Raw genomic sequence first — 22,829 nt, forward strand, 5'->3', positions numbered from 1 at the left:
CATAGCATACTATAGAGCCTACGTCTGAAGCATAGGGGACGACCTTCGTCCTTTCTCTCTCTTTTGCCGTGGTCGAGCTTTAACTCTTAACTTCATACCTTACAACTCAGGCAAGAACTCCTTCTTTGACTGATCCATCTTGAACACCTTCAAGATCATGTCAAGGTATCTGCTCATTTGAAAGTACCATTTAGCATTTTTGATCTATCCTCATAGATCTTTATGCTCAATGTTCAAGCATCTCAATCCATGTTTTCTATTGAAAATCACTTTTCAAATAACCCTATATGCTTTCCAGAAATTCTACATCGTTTCTGATCAACAATACGTCAACAACATATACTCATCAGAAATTCTATAGTGTCCCCACTCACTTCTTTGGAAATACAAGTTTCTCATAAACTTTGTATAAACCCAAAATCTTTGATCATCTCATCAAAGCGTATATTCCAACTCCGAGATGCTTACTCCAGTCCTTAGAAGGATTGCTGGAGCTTTGCATACTTATTAGCGTCTTTCAGGAATGACAAAACCTTCTGGTTGTATCACATACAACCTTTCCTCAAGGATATCGTTGAGGAAACAATGTTTTGACATTCTATCTGCAAAATTTCATAAATCATGCAGTAATTGCTAACATAATTCCAACAGACTCTTAGCATCGCTACGAGTGAGAAAGCCTCACCGTAGTCAACTCCTTAAACGTGTCGGGAAACATCTTAACGACAAGTCGAGCTTTCTTAATGGTGATACTTACCATCATTGTTTGTCTTCCTTTTAAAATCCATCTGTAGCCAACAGCCTTACGACCATCAAGTATTTCTTCCAAAGTCATGGATCCTCTCTCGGATTTTATGGCCTCGAGCCATTTGTCGGAATCCGGGCCCACCATCGCTTCTCCATAGCTCGTAGGTTCATTGTTGTCAAGCAACATGACCTCCAAGACAGGATTACCGTACCACTCCGAAGCAGTACACGTCCGTGTCGTCCTACGAGGTTTGGTAGTGACTTGATCCAAAGTTTCATGATCACTATCATCAACTTCCACTTCAATTGGTGTAGGTGCCACAGGAACAACTTCCAATGCCCTGCTACACACTGGTTGAAGTAATGGTTCAATAACCTCATCAAGTCTCCACCATCCTCCCACTCAATTCTTTCGACAGAAACTTTTCCTCGAGAAAGGACCCATTTCTAGAAACAATCCTTTTGCTTCCGGATCTGAAATAGGAGGTATACCCAAATGTTTTTGGGTGTCCTATGAAGATGCATTTTATCCGCTTTGGTTTGAGCTTATCATCCAGAAACTTTTTCACATAAGCGTCACAGCCCCAAACTTTTAAGAAACGACAACTTAGGTTTCTCCAAACCATAGTTCAAACGGTGTCGTCTCAATGGAATTACGTGGTGCCCTATTAAAGTGAGTGCGGTTGTCTCTAATGCCTAACCCATGAACGACAGTGGTAATTCGATAAGAGACATCATGGTACGCACCATATCCAATAGGGTGCAACTATGATGTTCGGACACAACATCACACTATGGTGTTCCAGGCGGTATTAATTGTGAAACAATTTCCACAATGTCTTAATTGTGTGCCAAAGCCCGTAACTCAGATACTCATCTCTATGATCATATCATAGACATTTTATCCTCTTATCACGATGATCTTCAACTTCACTCTGAAATTACTTCAACCATTCAATAATTCAGATTTGTGTTTCATCAAGTAAATATACTCAAGATCTACTCAAATCATCTGTGAAGTAAGAACATAATGATATTCACTGCATGCCTCGGCACTCATTGGACTGCACACATCAAAATGTGTTACTTCCAACAAGTTGCCATCTTGTTCCATCTTACTGAAAACAAGGCTTTTCAGTCATCTTACCCATGTGGTATGATTTGCATATCTCAAGTGATTCAAAATCAAGTGAGTCCAAACGATCCATCAACATGGAGCTTCTCCATGCATTTTACACCAATGTGACTTACATGGCAGTGCCATAAGTAAGTGGTACTATCATTACTATCTTATATCTTTTGGCATGAAAATGTGTATCACTATGATCGAGATTCAATAAACCATTCTTTTAGGTGCAAGACCATTGAAGGTATTATTCAAATAAATAGAGTAACCATTATTCTCCTTAAATGAATAACCGTATTGCGATAGACATAATCCAATCATGTCTATGCTCAACGCAAACACCAAATGACAATTATTCAGGTTTAATACTAATCTTGATGGTAGAGGGAGCGTGCGATGTTTGATCACATCAACCTTGTAAACACTTCCAACACACATCGTTATCTCACCTTTAGCTAGTCTCCGTTTATTCCGTAGCCTTTTACTTTGAGTTACTAACACTTAGCAATCGAACCGGTATCTCAATACCCTGGTGCTACTAGGAGTACTAGTAAAGTACACATTTGATTCAATGTATATCCAATATACTTCTGTCAACCATGCCAGCCTTCTCATCTACCAAGTATCTAGGGTAGTTCTGCTTCAGTGTTCGTTCCCTCATTACAGAAGCACTTAGTCTCGGGTTTGGGTTCAACACTGGGTTTTTTCACTGGAGCAGCAACTGATTTGCCGTTTCATGAAGTACCCCTTCTTGCCCTTGCCCTTCTTGAAACTAGTGTTTTCACTAACCATCAACAATTGATGCTCCTTCTTGATTTCTGCTTTCGCGGTGTCGAATATTGCGAATATTTCAAGGATCATCATATCTATCCCTGATATTTTATAGTTAATCACAAAGCTCTAGCAGCTTGGTGGCAATGACTTTGGAGAAACATCACTATCTCATCTGGAAGATCAACTCCCACTCGATTCAAGTGATTGTTGTACTCAGACAATCTGAGCACAAGCTCAACGATTGAGCTTTTCACCCTTAGTTTGCAGACTAAGAAAATCGTCGGAGGTCTCATACCTCTTGACGTGGGCACGAGCCTGAAATCCCAATTTCAGCCCTCGAAACATCTCATATGTTCTGCGACATTTCAAAAATGTCTTCGGTGCCTCAATTCTAAACCATTTAACATTACCGAACTATCATGTAGTCATCAAAACGTGTATGTCAGATGTTCGCAACATCCACAGACCACGTTCGAGGTCCAGCACACCGAGCGGTGCATTAAGGACATAAGCCTTCTACTGTCCGCATAATTGCTACTGTCAACTTTCAACTATATTTTCTCTAGGAACATATCTAAAATAGTAGAACTAAGCGCGAGCTATGACATAATTTGCAAAGGGTTTTTTACTATGTTCAGGATAATTAAGTTCATCTTATGAACTCCCACTCAGATAGACATCCCTCTAGTCATCTAAGTGATTACATGATCTGAATCAACTAGGCCGTGTCCGATCATCACGTGAGACGGACTAGTCATCATCGGTGAACATCTTCATGTTGATCGTATCCACCATACGACTCATGCTCGACCTTTCGGTCTATTGTGTTCCGAGGCCATGTCTGTACATGCTAGGCTCGTCAAGTTAACCTACGTGTTTCGCGTGTGTAAATCTGGCTTACACCCGTTGTATGTGAACGTTACAATCTATCACACCCGATCATCATGTGGTGCTTCGAAACGACGAACTTTCGCAACGGTTCACAGTTAGGGGGAACACTTTCTTGAAATTTGAATGAGGGATCATCTTATTTACTACCATCGTTCTAAGCAAATAAGATGCATAAACATGATAAACATCACATGCAATCAAAAAGCGACATGATATGGCCAATATCATTTTGCTCCTTTTGATCTCCATCTTCGGGGCTCCACGATCATCATCATCACCGGTATGACACCATGATCTCCATCATCGTGATGTCCATCATCGTGTCTTCATGAAGTTGTCTCGCCAACTATTACTTCTACTACTATGGCTACCGATTAGCAATAAAGTAAAGTAATTACATGGTGTTGTTCAATGACACACAGGTCATACAATAAATTAAGACAACTCCTATGGCTCCTGCCAGTTGTCATACTCATCGACATGCAAGTCGTGATTCCTATTACAAGAACATGATCAATTTCATACATCACATATCATTCATCACATTCTTCTTGGCCATATCACATCACATAGCATACCTTGCAAAAACAAGTTAGACGTCCTCTAATTGTTGTTTGCATGTTTTACGTGGCTGCTATGGGTTTCTAGCAAGAACATTTCTTACCTACGCATGAACCACAACATGATATGCCAATTGCTATTTACCCTTCATAAGGACCCTTTTCATAATCTGATCCGACTAAAGTGGGAGAGACTGGCACCGGCTAGCCACCTTATGCAACAAGTGCATGTCAGTCGGTGGAACCTGTCTCACGTAAGTGTACGTGTAAGGTCGGTCCGGGCCACTTAATCCCGCAATACAGTCGAAACAAGATTGGACTAGTAACGGTAAGCATATTGAACAAAATCAACGCCCACAACTACTTTGTGTTCTACTCGTGCAAAGAATCTACGCAATAGGCCTGGCTCATGATGCCACTTTGGGGAACGTAGCAGAAATTCGAAAAAAATCCTACGAGTCACCAAGATCTATCTATGGAGAGTCCAGAAACAAGGGGAAGGAGAGTGCATCTACGTACCCTTGTAGATCGCTAAGCGGAAGCGTTCAAGTGAACGGGGTTGATGGAGTCGTACTCATCGTGATCCAAATCACCGATGATCCTAGCGCCGAACGGACGGCACCTCCGCGTTCAACACATGTACGGTTGGGAGAGACATCTCCTCCTTCCTTATCCAGCAAGGGAAGGAGAGGTTGATGGATATCCAGCAGCACGACAGCGTGGTGGTGGAAGTAGCGGGATCCCGACAGGGCTTCGCCGAGCGCAAGCGGGGAGGAAGAGGTGTCACGGGAGGGAGGGAGGTGCCAGGGACTCAGGTGCAATTGCCCTCCCTCCCCTCCACTATATATAGGGGCCTAGGGGGGCGCCGGCCCCTTGTAGATCCCATCTATGGAGGGGGCGGCGGCACTAGGGGTGGCTTGGCCTCCAAGCCAAGTGGAGGCGCCCCCACCCCTTAGGGTTTCTAACCCTAGGAGCATGGGAGGCCCAAAGGGGGGCACACCTGCCCACCAGGGGCTGGTTCCCACGCCCCCTCAGCCTATGGGGCCCTCCAGGATAGGTGGCCCCACCCGGTGGACCCCCGGGACCCTTCCGATGGTCCCGGTACCATACCGATGACCCCCGAAACTTTCCCGGTGGCCGAAACTGGACTTCCTATATATAAATCTTTACCTCTGGACCACTCCGGAACTCCTCGTGACGTCCGGGACTCCGAACAACATTCGGTTTACCGCATACTATTATCTATACAACCCTAGTGTCACCGAACCTTAAGTGTGTAGACCCTACGGGTTCGGGAACCATGCAGACATGACCGAGACAACTCCCCGGCCAATAACCAACAGAGGGATCTAGATACCCATGTTGGCTCCCACATGTTCCACGATGATCTCATCGGATGAACCACGATGTCAAGGACTCAATCAATCCCGTATGCAATTCCCTTTGTCCAACGGTATTGTACTTGCCCGAGATTCGATCGTCGGTATCCCGATACCTTGTTCAATCTTGTTACCGGCAAGTCTCTTTACTCGTTCCGTAACACATCATACCGTTATCAACCCCTTGGTCACATTGTGCACATTATGATGATGTCCTACCGAGTGGGCCCAGAGATACCTCTCCGTTACACGGAGTGACAAATCCCAGTCTCGATTCGTGCCAACCCAACAGACACTTTCGGAGATACCCGTAGTGCACCTTTATAGCCACCCAGTTATGTTGTGACGTTTGGTACACCCAAAGCATTCCTACGGTATCCGGGAGTTGCACAATCTCATGGTCTAAGGAAATGATACTTGACATTTAGAAAAGCTTTAGCATACGAACTACACGATCTTTGTGCTATGCTTAGGATTGGGTCTTGTCCATCACATCATTCTCCTAATGATGTGATCCCGTTATCAACGACACCAATGTTCATGGTCAGGAAACCATAACCATCTATTGATCAACGAGCTAGTCAACTAGAGGCTTACTAGGGACATGGTGTTATCTATGTACCCACACATGTATCTGAGTTTCCTATCAATACAATTATAGCATGGATAATAAACGATTATCATGAAGAGGGAAATACAATAATAACTAATTTATTATTGTCTCTAGGGCATATTTCCAACACAACACTCTCCCGTCTCGTTGCTATGCATCACCATCATCTTGCGTGTGCGCAGGAATTATTTTTTGACATTACTACGTTCCCCAACAAAAATTGCCTCTATATGCAATGTTATTGGAATTGTTTCCCTAGACAAAATTCACATCTATGGCATCACTATTTTGCTCAATCAAAGTATACAAAGGCACATCACTAATATAAATAGGAGCCCTTTTATTAGCAACCATCTTCATAAGAGCATCAAATTTTTCACTCAAAGAATTTATTTCTTCTACCGAATTGACTTTTTTACTAGTAGGAGCTCTTACGGTTTGCCATTGTGAGTAATTTGCCATAATATTATCTAGAAATTTAGTAGCTTCACCCAAAGTAATTTCCATAAAAGTACCCCCGCAGCAGAATCTAAAAGATTACGAGAAACAAAATTCAATCCCACATAAAAAATTTGTATTACATCCAAAGATTTAACCCATGAGTTGGGCGATTCCTTAGCATCAATTTCATCCTTTCCCAACATTGTGCAACATGCTCATGTTCAAGTTACTTGAAATTCATGATCTGGGTTCTAAGGGAAATAATTTTGCGGGCGGAAAATACTTAGTAATAAAAACATCTTTGCACTTGTTCCAAGAATCGATACTATTGCGAGGCAAGGAAGAAAACCAAAATTTGGCACGATCTCACAAAGAAAACAGAAATAATTTCAACTTCACAACATCATTGTCCACATATTTTTTCTTTTGCATATCGCATAATTCCAGGAATGTGTTAAGATGGGACGCGGCATCCTCATTAGGAGCACCGGCAAATTGATCTTTCATGACAAGATTCAGCAAAGCAGTATTAATATCACAAGACTCCGCACTAGTGGCGGGAGGAGCAATCGGAGTGCTAATAAAATCATTGTTGTTGGTATTTGAGAAATCACTCAACTTGGTGTTCTCTTGAGTCATGATGACTTCACAACAAGATTGCACTAATAAACAGATATGACGAGAAAATGGCGAACGAAAAAGAGGGCGAATAAAACGGCAATTTTTTGTGAAGTGGGGGAGAGGAAAACGAGAAGCAAATGTCAAATAATGTTTATTGCGAGGAGATGATATTTCTGATTAGGAACCTGGTTTATGTTGAAGATCCTCCCCGGCAACGGCGCTAGAAATTCCTTTTGATGTCTGCTAGAACAACGTCGGTATTTCTCCAAAGAGGAAGGGATGATGCAGTATAGCGACGGTAGGTATTTCCCTCAGTGATGAGACCAAGGTTATCGAACCAGTAGGAAAACCTCCTCACACCACGTAAACAGTACCTGCACACAAATAACAAATACTCGCAACCCGACGTGTTAAAGGGGTTGTCAACCCCTTTCGGGTACAGCGCCTCAAGATAGGCAAATAACGTGAGGTAAAAGTTGTAGATTGGATAAATAAATCGCGGAACAAATAAATTGCATCAAGGTATTTTTGTATTTTTATTTAATAGATCTGAAAATAAATGCAAAGGGAAATAGATCGCAAAGGCAAATATGATGAAAAAAGACCCGTGGGCCATAGGTTTCACTAGTGGCTTCTCTCGAGAAAAATTGCAAACGGTGGGAAAACAATTACTGTTGGGCAATTGATAGAACTTCAAATAATCATGACGATATCTAGGCAATGATCATTATATAGGCATCACTTCCAAGATTAGTAGACCGACTCCTGCTTGCATCTACTACTATTACTCCACACATCGACCGCTATCCAGCATGCATCTAGTGCATTAAGTTCATGAAGAAACAAAATAATGCAATAAGAACGATGACATGATGTAGACAAGATCCATTTATCTATTTATGTAGATATAGATCCCATCTTGTTATCCTTAGTAGCAACGATACATACGTGTCGGCTCCCCTTCTGTCACTGGGACCCAACACTTTAAGATCAAACCCACTACAAAGCAACTCTTCCGATTGCAAGATAAATAGATCAAGTTGGCCAAACAAAACCCAATTATCGGAGAAGAAATATGAGGCTATAAGAAATCATGCATATAAGAGATCAAAGAAGACTCAAATAACTTTCATGGATAAAAACATAGATCTGGTCATAAACTGAAAGTTCATCGGATCCCAACAAACACACCGGAAAAAGAATTGCATCATATGGATCTCCAAGAGACCATTATATTGATAATCAAGAGAGATAGAGAGAGAGAGGAATCCATCTAGCTACTAACTACTGACCCGTAGGTCTACAAAGAACTACTTACGCATCATCGAAGTGGTGAACCCCTTTGTGATGGTGTCTAGATTGGATCTGGTGGTTCTGGAATCTGCCGCGGCTGGAATTGATTTTCGTCGACTCCCCTAGGGTTTCTGGAATACTAGCGTGTTTATAGAGCAAAGAGGCGGTTCAGGGGGCACCCGAGGTGGGCACAACCCACTAGGGCGCGCCTGGCCTCCTAGCGCGCCCTGGTGGGTGCTGCTCCCCTTGAGGCACCCTCAAGTGCTTTCTTGGCCCAGTGGATGTAGTCTAGCGCAAAAAAAATCCTCGGAAGTTTCGCTGCATTTGGACTCCGTTTGATATTGATTTCCTGCAACGTAAAAAACATGCAGAAAATAGCAACTGGCACTGGGCACTATGTCAATCGGTTAGTACCAAAAAATGATATAAAATGACTATAAAATGATTGTAAAACATCCAAGAATGATAATATAACACCATGGTGTTGGGGAACGTTGCAGAAAATTAAAATTTTTCCTACGGTTTCACCAAGATCCATCTATGAGTTCATCTAAGCAACGAGTCAAGGGAGTGAGTTTGCATCTACATACCACTTGTAGATCGAGTGCGGAAGCGTTCAAGGGGTTGGTGATGATGGAGTCGTACTCGACGTGATTCGGATCACCGATGACCAAGTGCTGAACGGACAGCACCTCCGCGTTCAACACACGTACGGTACGGGCGACGTCTCCTCCGTCTTGATCCAGCAAGGAGGAAGGAGAGGTTGAGGAAGGCAGATCCAACGGCAGCACGACGGCGTGGTGTTGTTGGTGCAGCAGTACTCCGACAGAGCTTCGCCAAGCACGTACGGAGGAGGAGAGGTGTTGGGGAGGGGAGGGGCTGCGCCTTGGCTTGTGGTCCAGCTGCCCTCCCCTCACCCCTCTATTTATAGGGGAAGGGGCAAGGGGGGCCGGCCCTCTAGGGGAAACCCTAGAGGGGGGCGGCGGCCAAAGGGAGAGGGGAAAGAGGGGAGGCTTGCCCCCCAAGCTAGGGGGGCGCCCCCTTTAGGGTTTCCCCCTCCCATGCCTTAGCCGCATGGGCCTAGGTGGGGAGGCGCGCCCAGCCCACCAGGGGCTGGCTCCCTCTCCCACACAGCCCATGTGGCCCCCCGGGAGGAGTGGCCCCTCCCGGTGGACCCCCGGAACCCTTCCGGTCGCCCCGGTACAATACCGGTATGCCACCAAAACTTTCCGGTGTATGTTTAACCACTTTCCTTATATAAATCTTTACCTCCGGACCATTCCGGAACTCCTCGTGACGTCCGGGATCTCATCCGGGAGTCCGAACAACATTCGGTAATCACATACTTGTCTTCCTGATAACCCTAGCGTCACCGAACCTTAAGTGTGTAGACCCTACGGGTTCGGGAGACATGCAGACATGACCGAGACGACCTCAGGTCAATAACCAACAGCGGGATCTGGATACCCATGTTGGCTCCCACATGCTCCTCGATGTTGTCATCGGATGAACCACGATGTCGAGGATTCGATCAAACCCCGTATGCAATTCCCTTTGTCAATCGGTACGTTACATGCCCGAGACTCGATCGTCGGTATCCCAATACCTCGTTCAGTCTCGTTACCGGCAAGTCACTTTACTCGTACCTCAATGCATGATCCCGTGATCAAACACTTGGTCACTTTGAGCTCATTGTGATGATGCATTACCGAGTGGGCCCAGAGATACCTCTCCGTCATACGGAGTGACAAATCCCAGTCTCGATCCGTGTCAACCCAACAGACACTTTCGGAGATAACTGTAATGCACCTTTATAGTCACCCAGTTACGTTGTGACGTTTGGTACACCCAAAGCACTCTTACGGTATCCGGGAGTTACATGATCTCATGGTCTAAGGAAGAGATACTTGACATTGAAAAAGCTCTAGCAAAACGAACTACACGATCTTGTGCTATGCTTAATATTGGGTCTTGTCCATCACATCATTCTCCTAATGATGTGATCCCGTTATCAACGACATCCAATGTCCATAGCCAGGAAACCATGACTATCTGTTGATCACAACGAGCTAGTCAACTAGAGGCTCACTAGGGACATATTGTGGTCTATGTATTCACACGTGTATTACGATTTCCGGATAATACAGTTATAGCATGAATAAAAGACTATTATCATGAACAAAGAAATATAATAATAACACTTTTATTATTGCCTCTAGGGCATATTTCCAACAGTCTCCCACTTGCACTAGAGTCAATAATCTAGTTACATTGTGATGAATCGAACACCCATAGAGTTCTGGTGTTGATCATGTTTCGCTCGCGAGAGAGGTTTAGTCAACGGATCTGCGACATTCAGATCCGTATGTACTTTGCAAATTTCTGTGTCTCCATCTTGAACATGTTCACGGATGGAGTTGAAACGACGCTTGATGTGCCTGATCTTCTTGTGAAATCTGGGCTCCTTCGCAAGGGCAATAGCTCCAGTATTGTCACAGAAAATTTTGATCGGCCCCGACGCATTGGGTATGACTGCTAGGTCGGTGATGAACTCCTTCACCCAAATAGCTTCATGCGCTGCCTCCGAGGCTGCCATGTACTCCGCTTCACATGTAGATCCCGCCACGACGCTTTGCTTGCAGCTGCACCAGCTTACTGCTCCACCATTCAACATATACACGTATCCGGTTTGTGACTTAGAGTCATCCTGATCTGTGTCAAAGCTAGCGTCGACGTAACCCTTTACGATGAGCTCTTCGTCACCTCCATAAACGAGAAACATGTCCTTTGTCCTTTTCAGGTACTTCAGGATATTCTTTACCGCTGTCCAGTGTTCCTTGCCGGGATTACTTTGGTACCTTCCTACCAAACTTACGGCAAGGTTTACATCAGGTCTGGTACACAGCATGGCATACATAATAGATCCTATGGCTGAAGCATAGGGGATGACACTCATATCTTCTATATCTTTTGCCGTGGTCGGGCATTGAGCTGAGCTCAATCTCACACCTTGCAATACAGGCAAGAACCCCTTCTTGGACTGATCCATTTTGAACTTCTTCAAAATTTTATCAAGGTATGTGCTTTGTGAAAGACCTATGAGGCGTCTCGATCTATTTCTATAGATCTTGATGCCTAATATGTAAGCAGCTTCTCCAAGGTCCTTCATTGAAAAACACTTATTCAAGTAGGCCTTAATGCTGTCCAAAAGTTCCATATCATTTCCCATCAAGAGTATGTCATCTACATATAATATGAGAAATGCTACAGATCTCCCACTCACTTTCTTGTAAACGCAGGCTTCTCCATAAGTCTGCATAAACCCAAACGCTTTGATCATCTCATCAAAGCGAATATTCCAACTCCGAGATGCTTGCACCAGCCCATAAATGGATCGCTGGAGCTTGCATACTTTGTCAGCGTTCTTAGGATCGACAAAACCTTCTGGCCGCATCATATACAGTTCTTCCTTAAGATAACCGTTAAGGAATGCCGTTTTGACGTCCATGTGCCATATCTCATAATCATAGTATGCGGCAATTGCTAACATGATTCGGACGGACTTAAGCTTCGCTACAGGAGAGAAAGTCTCATCGTAGTCAATCCCTTGAACTTGCCGATAACCCTTAGCGACAAGTCGAGCTTTATAGATGGTGATATTACCATCCGCGTCCGTCTTCTTCTTAAAGATCCATTTGTTTTCTATCGCTCGCCGATCATCGGGCAAGTCAGTCAAAGTCCATACTTTGTTTTCATACATGGATTCTATCTCGGATTTCATGGCTTCTAGCCATTTGTTGGAATCTGGGCCCGCCATCGCTTCTTCATAGTTTGAAGGTTCACCGTTGTCTAACAACATGATTTCCAGGACAGGGTTGCCGTACCACTCTGGTGCGGAACGTGTCCTTGTGGACCTACGAAGTTCAGTAGCAACTTGATCCGAAGTACCTTGATCATCATCATTATTTTCCTCTGCAGTTGGTGTAGGCATCACAGGAACATTTTCTTGAGCTGCACTACTTTCTCGTTCAAGAGGTAGTACTTCATCGAGTTCTACTTTCCTCCCACTTACTTCTTTCGAGAGAAACTCTTTTTCCAGAAAGGATCCGTTCTTGGCAACAAAGATCTTGCCCTCGGATCTGAAGTAGAAGGTATACCCAATGGTTTCTTTAGGGTATCCTATGAAGACGCATTTTTCCGACTTGGGTTCGAGCTTTTCAGGTTGAAGTTTCTTGACATAAGCATCGCATCCCCAAACTTTTAGAAACGACAGCTTAGGTTTCTTCTCAAACCACAATTCATACGGTGTCGTCTCAACGGATTTAGACGGTGCCCTATTTAAAGTGAATGTAGCTGTCTCTAGAGCGTATCCCCAAAATGATAGTGGTAAATCGGTAAGAGACATCATAGATCGCACCATATCTAATAGAGTGCGATTACGACATTCGGACACACCGTTACGCTGAGGTGTTCCAGGCGGCGTTAGTTGTGAAACGATTCCACATTTCCTTAAGTGTGTACCAAATTCGTGACTTAAGTATTCTCCTCCACGATCTGATCGTAGGAATTTTATCTTTCGGTCACGTTGATTCTCTACCTCATTCTGAAATTCCTTGAACTTTTCCAAGGTCTCAGACTTGTGTTTCATTAAGTAGACATACCCATATCTACTCAAGTCATCAGTGAGAGTGAGAACATAATGATATCCTCCGCGAGCCTCAACGCTCATTGGACCGCACACATCGGTATGTATGATTTCCAACAAGTTGGTTGCTCGCTCCATTGTTTCGGAGAACGGAGTCTTGGTCATCTTGCCCATGAGGCATGGTTCGCATGTGTCAAACGATTCATAATCGAGAGCCTCCAAAAGTCCATCAGCATGGAGTTTCTTCATGCGCTTGACACCAATGTGACCAAGGCGGCAGTGCCACAAGTATGTGGGACTATCGTTATCAACTTTACATCTTTTGGTATTCACGCTATGAATATGTGTAGTATTACGCTCGAGATTCATTAAGAATAAACCATTGACCATCGGAGCATGACCATAAAACATATCTCTCATATAAATAGAACAACCATTATTCTCGGATTTAAATGAGTAGCCATCTCGTATCAAACGAGATCTAGATACAATGTTCATGCTCAAACTTGGCACTAAATAACAATTATTAAGGTTCAAAAACTAATCCCGTGGGTAAATGTAGAGGTAGCGTGCCGACGGCGATCACATCGACTCTGGAACCATTCCCGACGCGCATCGTCACCTCGTCCTTTGCCAGTCTTCGCTTATTCCGCAGCCCCTGCTGTGAGTTACAAATATGAGCAATGGCACCGGTATCAAATACCCAGGAGTTACTACGAGTACTGGTAAGGTACACATCAATTACATGTATATCAAATATACCTTTAGTGTTGCCGGCCTTCTTATCCGCTAAGTATTTGGGGCAGTTCCGCTTCCAGTGACCCTTCCCCTTGCAATAAAAGCACTCAGTCTCAGGCTTGGGTCCATTCTTTGACTTCTTCCCAGCAACTGGCTTACCGGGCGCGGCAACGTCCTTGCCGTCCTTCTTGAAGTTCTTCTTACCCTTGCCCTTCTTGAACTTAGTGGTCTTATTGACCATCAAGACTTGATGTTCTTTCTTGATTTCTACCTCTGCTGACTTCAGCATAGAAAATACTTCAGGAATGGTCTTTACCATCCCATGCATATTGTAGTTCATCACAAAGCTCTTGTAGCTTGGTGGGAGCGACTGAAGGATTCTGTCAATGACTGCCTCATCAGGGAGGTTAATATTCAGCTGGGTCATACGGTTGTGCAACCCAGACATCTTGAGTATGTGCTCACTGACAGAACTATTTACCTGCATCTTACAACTATAGAACTTGTCGGAGATGTCATATCTCTCGACCCGGGCGTGAGCTTGGAAAACTAGTTTCAGCTCTTCGAACATCTCTTATGCTCCGTGATGCTCAAAACGCTTTTGGAGCCCCGGTTCTAAGCTGTAAAGCATGCCGCACTGAATGAGGGAGTAATCATCAGCACGAGACTGCCAAGCATTCATAATGTCTTGGTTCTCTGGGACGGGAGCGTCACCTAGCGGTCCTTCTAGGTCACATTGTTTCCTGGCAGCTATGAGGATGATCCTCAGGTTCCGGACCCAGTCCGTATAGTTGCTGCCATCATCTTTCAGCTTGGTTTTCTCTAGGAACGCATTGAAGTTCAAGTTGACATGAGCGTTGGCCATTTGATCTACAAGACATATTTGCAAAAGGTTTTAGACTAAGTCCATGATAATTGAGTTCATCTAATCAAATTATTGAATGAACTCCCACTCAGATTTGACATCCCTCTAGTCATCTAAGTGTTACACGATCCGAGTCGACTAGGTCGTGTCCGATCATCATGTGAGACGGACTAGTCATCATCGGTGAACATTCTCATGTTGATCGTATCTTCCATACGACTCGTGTTCGACCTTTCGGTCTCCGTGTTCCGAGGCCATGTCTGTACATGCTAGGCTTGTCAAGTTAACCCTAAGTGTTTTTGCATGTGTAAAACTGTCTTACACCCGTTGTATGTGAACGTAAGGATCTATCACACCCGATCATCACGTGGTGCTTCGAAACGACGAACTTTAGCAACGGTGCACAGTTAGGGGGAACACTTTCTTGAAATTGTTATAAGGGATCATCTTATTTACTACCGTCGATCTAAGTAAACAAGATGCATAAAACATAATAAACATCACATGCAATTATATAAAGTAGTGACATGATATGGCCAATATCATATAGCTCCTTTGATCTTCATCTTCGGGGCTCCATGATCATCTTGTCACCGGCATGACATCATGATCTCCATCATCATGATCTCCATCATCGTGTCTTCATGAAGTTGTCATGCCAACGACTACTTCTACTTCAATGACTAACGCGTTTAGCAAATAAAGTAAAGTAGTTTACAGGGCGTTCTTCAATGACATGCAGGTCATACAAAATAAAGACAACTCCTATGGCTCCTGCCGGTTGTCATACTCATCGACATGCAAGTCGTGATTCCTATTACAAGAACATGATCTCATACATCACAATATATCATTCATCATTCATCACAACTTCTGGCCATATCACATCACATGACAATTGCTGCAAAAACAAGTTAGACGTTCTCTAATTGTTGTTGCATCTTTTACGTGGGTGCAATTGGGTTCTAGCAAGAACGTTTTCTTACCTACGAATAACCACAACGTGATCTTGTCAACTTCTATTTACCCTTCATAAGGACCCTTTTCATCGAATCCGCTCCAACTAAAGTGGGAGAGACAGACACCCGCCAGCCACCTTATGCAACTAGTGCATGTCAGTCGGTGGAACCGGTCTCACGTAAGCGTACGTGTAAGGTTGGTCCGGGCCGCTTCATCCCACAATACCGCTGAAGCAAGATAAGACTAGTAGCGGCAAGCAAGTTGACAAGATCTACGCCCACAACAAAATTGTGTTCTACTCGTGCAAAGAGAACTACGCATAGACCTAGCTCATGATGCCACTGTTGGGGAACGTTGCAGAAAATTAAAAATTTTCCTACGGTTTCACCAAGATCCATCTATGAGTTCATCTAAGAAACGAGTCAAGGGAGTGAGTTTGCATCTACATACCACTTGTAGATCGAGTGCGGAAGCGTTCAAGGGGTTGGTGATGATCGAGTCGTACTCGACGTGATTCGGATCACCGATGACCAAGTGCTGAACGGACAGCACCTCCGCGTTCAACACACGTACGGTACGGGCGACGTCTCCTCCGTATTGATCCAGCAAGGAGGAAGGAGAGGTTGAGGAAGGCAGCTCCAACGGCAGCACGACGGCGTGGTGTTGTTGGTGCAGCAGTACTCCGACAGAGCTTCGCCAAGCACGTACGGTGGAGGAGAGGTGTTGGGGAGGGGAGGGGCTGCGCCTTGGCTTGTGGTCCGGCTGCCCTCCCCTCACCCCTCTATTTATAGGGGAAGGGGCAAGGGGGGCCGGCCCTCTAGGGGAAACCCTAGAGGGGGGCGGCGGCCAAAGGGAGAGGGGAAAGAGGGGAGGCTTGCCCCCCAAGCTAGGGGGGCGCCCCCTTTAGGGTTTCCCCCTCTCATGCCTTAGCCGCATGGGCCTAGGTGGGGAGGCGCGCCCAGCCCACCAGGGGCTGGCTCCCTCTCCCACACAGCCCATGTGTCCCCCCCGGGAGGGGTGGCCCCTCCCGGTGGACCCCGGGAACCCTTCCGGTGGCCCCGGTACAATACCGGTATGGCACCGAAACTTTCCGGTGTCCGTTTAACCACTTTCCTTATATAAATCTTTACCTCCGGACCATTCCGGAACTCCTCGTGACGTCCGGGATCTCATCCGGGACTCCGAACAACATTCGGTAATCACATACTTGTCTTCCTGATAACCCTAGCGTCACCGAACCTTAAGTGTGTAGACCTACGGGTTCGGGAGACATGCAAACATGACCGAGACGACCTCTGGTCAATAACCAACAACGGGATCTGGATATCCATGTTGGCTCCCACATGCTCCTCGATGTTGTCATCGGATGAACCACGATGTCGAGGATTCGATCAAACCCCGTATGCAATTCCCTTTGTCAATCGGTACGTTACATGCCCGAGACTCGATCGTCGGTATCCCAATACCTCATTCAGTCTCGTTACCGGCAAGTCACCTTACTCGTACCGCAATGCATGATCCCGTGATCAAACACTTGGTCACTTTGAGCTCATTGTGATGATGCATTACCGAGTGGGCCCAGAGATACCTCTCCGTCATACGGAGTGACAAATCCCAGTCTCGATCCGTGTCAACCCAACAGACACTTTCGGAGATACCTGTAATGCACCTTTATAGTCACCCAGTTACGTTGTGACGTTTGGTACACCCAAAGCACTCTTACAGTATCCGGTAGTTACACGATCTCATGGTCTAAGGAAGAGATACTTGACATTGAAAAAGCTCTAGCAAAACGAACTACACGATCTTGTGCTATGCTTAATATTGGGTCTTGTCCATCACATCATTCTCCTAATGATGTGATCCCGTTATCAACGACATCCAATGTCCATAGCCAGGAAACCATGACTATCTATTGATCACAACGAGCTAGTCAACTAGAGGCTCACTAGGGACATATTGTGGTCTATGTATTCACACGTGTATTACGATTTCCGGATAATACAGTTATAGCATGAATGAAAGACTATTATCATGAACAAAGAAATATAATAATAACACTTTTATTATTGCCTCTAGGGCATATTTCCAACAGTCTCCCACTTGCACTAGAGTCAATAATCTAGTTACATTGTGATGAATCGAACATCCATAGACTTCTGGTGTTGATCATGTTTCGCTCGCGAGAGAGGTTTAGTCAACGGATCTGCGACATTCAGATCCGTATGTACTTTGGAGACGTATCAGGGACAGAGAGATGGGTCAGCGGGGGTCGTTGGCATTTTGTTAGGGCACGGTTCTTTACCGTCTGCTAGCAGATGGCAAAGAGCCTAGCTAACGGACGTTAGTTTGGGCACTTTCGTTATCGTCTACTAGCAGACGGCAACGAAGCTTTGACATCCGCTAGCAGACGGCAAAGAAAGTGTTCGTTAGGTGGTCCTCGCTAGTGGGCCACCCTCACTCTTTGCCGTCTGCTAGCTGATGGCAAAGCTTCTATGTCGTCTGCTGGCAGACGGCAACGAGCTGGCTGACGGCAAACATGACCTTTACCATCAGCTCATTCTTTGCCATCAGTTTTCTTGAAGATGATGGCAAAGACCTTCTTTGCCGTCAGCTGGCTGACGACACTGTATTGGCTGATGGCAAAGATCCTGATTGCAGTAGTGACGAGTACAGCCTCCCTACACAGCACGTCAAGGCCATTCTCGTGGTACATACTCCAAATCTCTAATAGAATGGAGAGACTTTATTTGCACTATCTAGCACATCTTAATGTTCACCATACATTTAATTAGATCGAATCCATGGATGCATGACAAGTTTGCAGATGGATGTCAAAACTGCATTCCTTAATGGATTTATTAAAGAAGAGTTGTATATGATGCAACCAGAAGGTTTTGTCAATCCTAAAGGTGCTAACAAAGTGTGCAAGCTCCAGCGATCCATCAATGGACTGGTGCAAGCATCTCGGAGTTGGAATATACGGTTTGATGATTTGATCAAAGCATATGGTTTTACAGACTTTTGGAAAGGCCTGCATTTACAATAAAGTGAGTGGGAGCACTACAGCCTTTCTGATAAGTATATGTGAGTGACATATTGTTGATCAGAAATGATTTAGACTTTTCTGGAAAACATAAAGAAATGTTTAAAAGGGGTTCTTTAAAAGAAAGGCCTTAGTAAAGCTACTTACACATTGAGCATCAAGATCTATAGAGATAGATCAAGATGCTTGATAAGATTTTTCAATGAGTACATAGCTTGACAAGATTTTGAAGTAGTTCAAAATGGAACAGTCAAAGAAAGAGTTCTTGCCTGTTTTGCAAGGTGTGAAGTTGAGTAAGACTCAAAACCCGACCATGGCAGAAAATAGAAAGAGAATGAAAAGTCATTCCCTATGCCTCAGTCATAGGTTCTATAAAGTATGCTATGCTGTGTACCAGACCTATTGTATACCTTGCTCTGAGTTTGGCAAAGGAATACAATTTTGATCTAAGAGTAGATCACTGGACAGCAGTCAAGAATATCCTTAGTGAGGACTAAGGAGATGTTTCTGGATTATGGAGGTGATAAAAAGAGCCCGTCATAAAGAGTTACATCGGTGCAAGATTTTACACCAATCCAGATGACTCTAAGTCTCAATCCGGATACATATTGAAAGTGGGAGAAATTAGCTAGAGTAGCTCCATGCAGAGCATTGTAGACATAGAATATTTGCAAAATACATACGGCTCTGAATGTGACAGACCCGTTGACTAAAACTTCTCTCATGAGCAAAACATGATCATACCTTAGTACTCTTTGGGTGTTAATCACATAGCGATGTCAACTAGATTATTGACTCTGTAAACCCTTTGGGTGTTGGTCACATGACGATGTGAACTATGGGTGTAAATCACATACAGATGTGAATATTGGTGTTGAATGACATGATGATGTGAACTAGATTATTGACTCTAGTGCAAGTGGGAGACTGAAGGAAATATGCCCTAGAGGCAATAATAAAGTTATTATTTATTTCCTTATATCATGATAAATGTTTATTATTCATGCTAGAATTGTATTAACCGGAAACATAATACATGTGTGAATACATAGACAAACATAGTGTCACTAGTATGCCTCTACTTGACTAGCTCGTTTATCAAAGATGGTTATGTTTCCTAGCCATGGACAAAAGATTTGTCATTTGATTAACGGGATCACATCATTAGGAGAATGATGTGATTGACTTGACCCAGTCCGTTAGCCTTAGCACTTGATCGTTTAGTATGTTGCTACTGCTTTCTTCATGACTTATACATGTTCCTATGACTATGAGATTATGCAACTCCCGTTTACCGGAGGAACACTTTGTGTGCTACCAAACGTCACAACGTAACTGGGTGATTATAAAGGAGCTCTACAGGTGTCCCCGAAGGTACATGTTGGGTTGGCATATTTCGAGATTAGGATTTGTCACTCCGATTGTCGGAGAGGTATCTCTGGGCCCACTCGGTAATGCACATCACTATAAGCCTTGCAAGCATTGCAACTAATGAGTTAGTTGCGGGATGATGTATTACGGAACGAGTAAAGAGACTTGCCAGTAACGAGATTGAACTAGGTATTGAGATAAGGACGAACGAATCTCGGGCAAGTAACATACCGATGACAAAGGGAACAACGTATGTTGTTATGCGGTCTGACCGATAAAGATCTTCGTAGAATATGTGGGAGCCAATATGAGCATCCAGGTTCCGCTAATGGTTATTGACCGGAGACGTGTCTCGGTCATGTCTACATTGTTCTCGAACCCGTAGGGTCCGCACGCTTAACGTTACGATGACAGTTTCATTATGAGTTTATATATTTTGATGTACCGAAGGTTGTTCGGAGTCCCGGATATGATCACAAACTTGACGAGGAGTCTTGAAATGTTCTAGACATAAAGATCGATATATTGGACGACTATATTTGGACACCGGAAAGGTTCCGGGTGATATTGGGACAATACCGGATCACCGAGAGGTTATCGGAACCCCCCGGGAGGTATATGGGCCTTATTGGGCCTTAATGGAAAGGAGGGGAAAGGAGCAAGGGAGGCGGCGCCCCCCTCCCCAAAGCCCAATCCGAATTGGGAGGGGAGGCCGGCCCCCCTTTCCTTCCTCCCTCCTTCCTCTTCCTTCCCTCTCCTACTCCTAATAGGAAAAAGGGGAGTCCTACTCCCGGTGGGAGTTGGACTCCCCCCCTTGGGCGCGCCACCCCCCTTGGCCGGCCCCCTCCTCCACTCCTTCATATAGGGAGGAGGGGGGCACCCCATACACACAACAATTGATCCCTTGGATCCCTTAGCCGTGTGCGGTGGCCCCCAACACCATAGTCCATCTCGATAATACTGTAGCGGTGCTTAGGCGAAGCCTTGCGATGGTAGAACATCAAGACCGTCACCACACCGTCGTGCTGACAGAACTCTTCCCCGACACTTTGCTGGATCGGAGTCCGGGAATCGTCATCGAGCTGAACGTGTGCTAGAACTCGGAGGTGCCGTAGTTTCGGTGCTTGATCGGTCGGGCCGTGAAGACGTACGACTATATCAACCGCGTTGTTATAACGCTTCCGCTATCGGTCTATGAGGGTACGTGGACAACATGTTGGGGAACGTAGCAGAAATTCAAAAAATTTGCTACGAGTCACCAAGATCTATCTATGGAGAGACCAGCAATGAGGGGAAGGAGAGTGCATCTACATACCCTTGTAGATTGCTAAGCGGAAGCGTTCAAGTGAACGGGGTTGATGGAGTCGTACTCGTCGTGATCCAAATCATCGATGATCCTAGCGCCGAACGGGCGGCACCTCCGCGTTCAACACATGTACGGTTGGGAGAGACATCTCCTCCTTCTTTATCCAGCAAGGGAAGGAGAGGTTGATGGATATCTAGCAGCACGACGCCGTGGTGGTGGAAGGAGCGGGATCCCGGCAGGGCTTCGCCAAGCGCAAGCGGGGAGGAAGAGGTGTCACGGGAGGGAGGAAGGCGCCAGGGACTCAGGTGCGGCTGCCCTCCCTCCCCTCGACTATATATAGGGGCCTAGGGGGGCACCGGCCGCTTGTAGATCCCATGTAGGGAGGGGGGTGGCGGCCCTAGGGGTGGCTTGGCCTCCAAGCCAAGTGGAGGCGCCCCCACCCCTTAGGGTTTCTAACCCTAGCCGCATGAGAGGCCCAAAGGGGGGCGCACCATCCCACCCGGGGGCTGGTTCCCATGCCCCCTCAGCCTATGGGGCCCTCCAGGATAGGTGGCCCCACCCGGTGGACCCCCGGGACCCTTCCGGTGGTCCCGGTACAATAGCGATGACCCCCAAAACATTCTCGGTGGCCGAAACTGAACTTCCTATATATAAATCTTTACCTCCGGACCACTCCGGAACTCCTCGTGACGTCCGAGATCTCATCTGGGACTCCGAACAACATTCAGGTTACCGCAGACTATTATCTCTACAACCCTAGTGTCACCGAACCTTAAGTGTGTAGACCCTACGGGTTCGGGAACCATGCAGACATGACCGACACAACTCCCCGGACAATAACCAACAGCGGGATCTGGATACCCATGTTGGCTCCCAGATGTTCTACGATGATCTCATCGGATGAACCACGATGTCAAGGACTCAATCAATCCCGTATACAATTCCCTTTGTCCAGCGGTATTGTACTTGCCCGAGATTCGATCATCGGTATCCCGATACCTTGTTCAATCTTGTTACCGACAAGTCTCTTTACTCGTTCCGTAACACATCATCCCGTCAACTCCTTGGTCACATTGTGCACATTATGATGATGTCCTACCGAGTGGGCCCAGAGATACCTCTCCATTACACGGAGTGACAAATCCCAGTCTCGATTCGTGCCAACCCAACAGACACTTTCGGAGATACCCGTAGTGCACCTTTATAGCCACCCAGTTACATTGTGACGTTTGGTACACCCAAAGCATTCCTATGGTATCCGGTAGTTGCACAATCTCATGGTCTAAGGAAATGATACTTGACATTTAGAAAAGCTTTAACATACGAACTACACGATCTTTGTGCTAGGCTTAGGATCGGGTCTTGTCCATCACATCATTCTCCTAATGATGTGATCCCGTTATCAACGACATCCAATGTCCATGGTTAGGAAACCGTAACCATCTATTGATCA

At 45.3% G+C, this 22,829-nt stretch overlaps 1 pseudogene; it reads left to right on the forward strand.

Annotated features, from left to right (window-relative positions):
- The window catches only part of LOC119320649, a 66,140-nt pseudogene that overhangs the window by 32,443 nt on the left and 10,868 nt on the right, over nucleotides 1–22,829 (forward strand).

The sequence above is a fragment of the Triticum dicoccoides genome, chromosome 6B (assembly GCF_002162155.2).
Source record: "Triticum dicoccoides isolate Atlit2015 ecotype Zavitan chromosome 6B, WEW_v2.0, whole genome shotgun sequence".
In the NCBI taxonomy this organism is placed as follows: domain Eukaryota; kingdom Viridiplantae; phylum Streptophyta; class Magnoliopsida; order Poales; family Poaceae; genus Triticum; species Triticum dicoccoides.